Source organism: Nicotiana tabacum, chromosome 18 (assembly GCF_000715075.1).
Source record: "Nicotiana tabacum cultivar K326 chromosome 18, ASM71507v2, whole genome shotgun sequence".
NCBI lineage: Eukaryota > Viridiplantae > Streptophyta > Magnoliopsida > Solanales > Solanaceae > Nicotiana > Nicotiana tabacum.
The window spans coordinates 129,901,736-129,908,022 of record NC_134097.1 but is presented as its reverse complement, the minus strand read 5'-3'; the positions used below and the strand labels follow the sequence as shown (position 1 = coordinate 129,908,022).

The 6,287-nt window shown below is 36.8% G+C and overlaps 1 non-coding gene across 1 annotated transcript; it reads right to left on the bottom strand.

Annotated features, from left to right (window-relative positions):
• Positions 1-5,948: 5,948 nt before the first annotated feature.
• Positions 5,949-6,055, bottom strand: LOC142173101 (small nucleolar RNA R71). The gene has a single exon (XR_012702531.1). It is a non-coding gene; the product is annotated as a small nucleolar RNA R71 (small nucleolar RNA).
• Between the last annotated feature and the right edge of the window lie 232 nt (positions 6,056-6,287).

Genomic DNA, 6,287 nt, shown 5'->3' with positions numbered 1-6,287 from the left:
GCGCATGCGTGGTTGGTTTTGGAAGTGAATGTCCAATGGAGGTGGGGATGGTGAGAGCAGTATGAATAAGCGATGATGGTGTAGATACAATAGAAGATATCGATGAAGAAGGAGCAGGTGTGGGTGCAGGTTCACTTGAAGGTTTGACAGTTTCTTTGATTTGGTCTTCATCTTCTTGGATTTTGCTTCAGTCTTGGATGATGATTGTGCTTTAGAAGGAGTTGGCTAGATTTAGCCATGGCAATAAGAGAAGAAAAATGATGAAGGGAAAGAGAGAATTATTTCTTGATTCTTGCTTAGGGTTTAAGAGAAACAGTAATGTTTGAGAGACTGATCATAAGGGGATTTTAAAGGCGTTACTCGTGTTTTTACTGGAAGAGAGAGAGAGAGAGAGTGACCAAATTTGAGTTCTAACGGGACTCTGATAACGATTACTTTGACTGTTAGGATTTCAAGAGTAATTAAACTCTAATTGGTCTAGGATTTCCCTTTACTCTTTGACTAAGTGACAACTGGAAGTGATGCTAATAGGATTAGAAAGTTTGAGCACACCAGTAATTTAGGATATTGATTACCAGTGAATTAAGACAAGATGGCACATACCAGAGTCAAAGAACCAACTCCTTAGTAACTCCTTGCTCATTTCTACAATAAAGCTTCAACATTATAGGTTAGTATCACACAACATAGTTATCAACAAGATTTTTCTAGGAAAGTGTGTGTGCTTAATACAAGCACGAAACTGAATCAAACACATTGTACTTAACTATTTACATCCAACTATGCTTTTTCTAGCCAATCATTAGGGTGTAACTAGGTGGAAGTATTGATTAGACCTAGTTCCAGTCTATTCCGTTCAAAGTGGTCCCTACTTAGAGCTTTAGTAAAGATATATATAATTTGGTTTTCAATTTTACAAAAGTTAATTGAGATGTTCCCCTTTTTAACATTGTCTCTATGAAAGAGGTATCTAATATCAATTTACTTGATTTTCTTGTGCTGACATAGATTTTTAGCAATGTTTTATGGCACTAGTATTGTCACAGAAAATAGGAACACACTCAACAAAAATACCATAGTCCCTTAGTTGTTGTCTTATCCACAGCAATAAGTATAGTAAGATGTTGCTGCCACATATTTAGCCTCAGTTGTGGATAAATCCACTGAGTTCTGCTTTTTTTCCCCAAGACACCATACAAGAACCTAAAATATGTGTTGTACCTGAAGTGTTTTTCCTGTCAACATGAAAACCTACATAGTCAGCATCAGCATAACCAACTAGATCAAAGCTATACCCTCTAGGATACCATAAGTACAAATCAAGAGTCCCTTTAAGATATGTAAGTATCCTCTTAATAGCCTTCAGGTGAGACTTCTTTGGATTTGCTTGAAATCTTGCACATAGACCCACAATGAATACAATATCAGGCTTGCTTGCTGTGAGATATATCAATGTCCCAATCATTCCTCTATATAGCTCATGTTAAACACATTTCCCTTCTTCATCAAGGTCCAGCTTTGTTTCCAGGGCAATGGGAGTGTCTATGGACTTAGAAGAGTCCATGTTGAATTTCTTCAGCAGTTCCTTGATATATTTTTGTTGATGTATCATGATTCCAGTAGGTGTTTGCTTAATTTTCAACCCAGGAAGAAGTTCAATTACCCATCATGCTCATTTCAAACTTATTCCCACCATCTCAGCAAATTCCTTGCACATTGCTTCATTAATAGCTCTAAAGATAATTTCATCCACATATACTTGTACAATCAGAACATTCTTGCCTTTGCTCATCAGAAACAGAGTGTTGTCCACCTTTCCTCTAACAAAGTTGTTATTTAAGAAAAATTTTGAGACTCTATCATACCAAGCTCTTGGAGCCTTTTTTAGTCCATACCAGGCTTTGTCTAACTTGAACATATAGTCAGAAAATTCTTCACTCTCAAACCCAGGAGGTTGTTTAACAAACCCTTCCTCCTTCAGATAATCATTAGAAATGCACTTTTTACATCCATCTGAAACAAGGTTAACTCAATGTGTGCAGCAAAAGCTATTAGCATTCTTATAGCTTCCATTATGGCTACATGTGCAAAGGTCTCATCATAATCAATTCCTTCTTCTTGATTGTATCCCTGAACCACTAGTTTGTCCTTGTTCCTTATGATATTTCCTTGTTCATCCATCTTGTTTCTGAACACTTATCTGGTACCTACGATAGTTTTGTTCTTGGGACTTTGTACCAAGTGGCAGACCTTGCTTCTTTCAAACTGATTTAGCTTCTCTTCCATGACTATAATCCAATCTGGATCCTTTAAAGCTTACTTGATGTTCTTAGGTTCAACTTGTGAGAGGAATGTTGTGAGTGCACAAAGATTTCCCATAGATGACCTGGTTTGCACTCTTGTATTAGGGTCAGAGATGATATTCTCAAGAAGATGTGAACTTTGATGTTTCCATGGCCTAATCTGTATTCTCAGAGATTGTTCACCTAAGGAGTGACCCAAAGGAACAGTTTCAGTACGTATAGCTTCATCACTCTAGTTAGAAGTTAGAATAGTTCTCTATTCTTCTTGTTCCTCATAATCACTGTCAACTTTCTTGTGATCTCTGGATCCATCTTTAGGTTAAGGTTTAGGGTCCTTAGGATCTCCTTCACAAGTGAGTCCTATGTCTTAATCTTCATCATGTAGACCTTTCTCAGCCAAATTGTTAAATTCATCAAAAATAACATGAACATTTTTTTCTACACACATAGTTCTTTTATTAAAACTTTGTAGGCCTTACTATGTGGAGAGTAACCCAAGAAAATTCCCTCGTCACTTCTGTCATCAAACTTACTTAGAGCTTCTTTGCCATTATTATGCATAAAACATTTGCACCCAAATGCTCTCAGGTGATTGATGTTTGGCTTTCTCCCTCGAAGTAACTCATAGAGAGTTTTCTCAAGAATAGGTCTGACCATGCATCTGTTCAACAAGTAACAAGCAGCATTGACTACCTCAACCTAGAAACTCTTAGTCAGTCCTCTAGCAATCAACATGGTCCTCCCCATGTCTTCTAGGGATCTATTCTTTCTTTCTACAATACCATTTTGTTGTAGAGTTCTTGGTGCAGAGAAATTATGATCAATGACATGTGTGTTACAGAACCCAAGAAATTTGGAATGTCAAACTCGGGTCCATGGTCTGTTCTTATACTTAATACATTATAACCTAGTTTCTGATGGATCATTCTGATAAACACATAGAAAATATCAAAAGTTTCATATTTAGATCCATGTATATCTGGAAAAATTCATCTACAATGACAAAAACATACTTCTTACCTCATCTGGTCCTCACTCTCATTGGTCCCCATAAGTCCATGTGAAGGAGTTCCTGAGGTTTGGAGGTGGTGACAACCTTTTTAGATTTAAAAGATGACCTTACATGTTTTCCTCTAACATATGCATCACAAACCTTGTTTGAGGAGAACTCAACTTTTGGTAGGCCAAGGACCAAGTCCTTTGCTGCCAACTTGTTGAGTTGAGAAAGACTAGCATGGCCCATTCTTCTATGCCATAACAGTGGATCATCTTCCACTACACTTAAGAATGTGTGCTCACTCTGAGGAAAAGTCATAATGGATATCTTGTAAACATTGATATGTCTCTTAACTTTTAACAAAACTTCATCAACATCAAGCTTAGTGACAGTGCAAATTTTGGAACTGAATTTTACTTTATTTCCTTTATCACACATTTAAGAGATGCTAAGTGATGGTAGGCTAGAAACCAGTGTTTTAGTTGTAATTTGCACTCTAAGTAATATATTTTACTCGTGTTGAGCTCAAATGATAGTGCATTGTATTTATTATATGTTTTATGCTTTGCAGAAAGTGATTCCGAGCTATTAAGATAATAAAGGAGTTAAACTGAACTAGTTGAAGCTTTGAAATCTGAGTAAAAACCCTAGAAATTAAGCTAGGATCACGTTCAGAGGTCGGGGGCCAAGTCTGGATATCAAAAAGTGGAGAAAATAATTACTTTGAGAAACATCACAGTCGTGCCGCATGGGGCGTCGCGAAGTGTGACAGTGCAAAGTGCATGTATGACAAAAATCTGCTCTTGTAAAAATTACACAAGCGTGACACATTAGTGTATTTTTGCGGTCCAATTTTCCCACTTCGGCTTGGAAAGGAAACTTTCTTCCGAGCCCATTCCTATATGGTATAAATTCACCAAAAACACAATTTTTAGAGGACTTTTGACCTTGGAAACTTTGGGAGAGCATTGAAGGCTACAAGATACGAGATTTCATCATCTTTCCATCAATTCAAGATGGGAGTTTGGATTGTAACGTTAAATTGATGCTTTCTTACTCTTTAATTATATTTGTGATGATTTTCTCCATAATTATGGAGTAGTTTACCTTAGGGTTTGACATGATTTGGTGATTTGGTTGTTGTTTATGGATTTGATTACTGTTTAATTGCTTGAATTTATTGGAAGAGCTTTAATAAAGTTGTGATTTTATTCCTTAGAGTGTTTAATAGAAAGAGTAATATCTTATTGAATATCATTGCAATGTAAGCCTTAGTTTATTTTGCCGATTCTTTGAAGTAATCGAGAGAGCTTTTTGAGTTACTGTTTAAGTTAAGATTGAGAAATATTCGCGAGAAGTTTCTCTTAAATCATTCCTACAAATAGATTCATGGAAGTTTCACCGCACCTCACATTAGTTTATTTGAAAGATTTATATTTAATCAAGAGAGGAGTATTAATCAGAAGTATAAGCTAATCACCTATTGAATTCGTGAGAATTTTTAGAATCTCAAGAGTGAAAAATAACAGTATCATATCCAGGATAACAACGTTGCACCTATCAAGTCAAAACCCTTATTTCTTACATTGATTAGAAACCAAATCTGTGAATCTGTAATTCTTTGTGGTCAATTGTCAATTGCTTTACTTTAGCAGTTAATCGTAGTTCGTAGTTAATCCAAATCAAGCTTGGATCATCCTGAATAGCAGTTAAACTAGAAATTACCTGAACATTATTTAAATCCAATTCATGTAAAGACGATACTTTACTATATTATCTTTGATTAGTGAGCACCAATTTCGTGTTGTATTTTGCGCTCGTCAAATTTTGGCGTCGTTGTCGGGGATTGGCAATCAATAGTGTTCAAAATAGTATTTGGTGCTAATTCAGGATTTTATTTTATTTTATTCTTCACGGGGTTCTCTTCTGTTTACAGGAGACATGTTAAGTTTGTGGTGTATGACTCTATCTTCTTCAAAAGAAGTAATACCATACAAACTGGAGTTGGAAAAACACCAGTGACAACTGAGGAAAGAGAAAGAGCTTACCGAAAAGTTCTTGGGGCAACCTTCATCCCAATAACACAATGCTAATAACGGTGACGACGAGGTAGTTTTAGATGCAATAGAGGGAGCACAACATAGGGAAGAAACTACAAGGATATTAGCTGAGGCAACCCGTAGAGGTGCTGATGAGACCATCGAAGATGATGGGGGTCAAAGATTCATTCTAAATCGACCCTTGGTTGAAGACCAATTTAGAATGAGGTACCTAGGCCTGGTAGAGCATTGGGTGATTATGCCAGACCAGTCAACAATTAAGGATTGTCCAGTATCGTACCTCCACCAGTAGCAGCAAATAATTTCGGGTTGAAGTAAGGCTTGCTTCAAACTATCCAGAACAACTGTGTCTTTAGAGTAAAGGTGAATGAAGATCCTAACACTCACTTGATAGATTCTGAGGAAATCATGAATATCTTCCAGTACAATGGAGTGTCAAAATATGTAGTATACTTAAGTGCATTCCCCTTTTTACTAAAGGATGACGTGAAGCACTGGCTTCGTAGCTTACCAATGGGGTCGATCAAGACCTGGAAAGATATGACCAAAAATTTTCTTGACAAATACTTCTCAGCTGCAAAAACAGTGAAATTCAGAAGGAAAATTCCCAACTTTTGCCAGACGGACATTGAAATAGTTTTTGAGGCTTGGGAAAGATTCAAGGAGATAGCAAGGAAGTGTCAGCATAATGGTATTGAATTATGGATGCAACTCTGAACTTTTGGGATGGACTGACATCTTCCTCACAACGAACTCTGAACACTGCAGTTGGAGGTCCTTTAATGAAGAAGACTCCTGAAGAGATTGTGGCAATTCTTGATGAGCTCTCTGAGGATGCTAACTAGTAGCATGTTAAGAGTAATAATAGAAGAAAATCAGCTGGGGTTCATCAAGTAGATTCTAACACATCAGTGCAAGCCTAGCTGG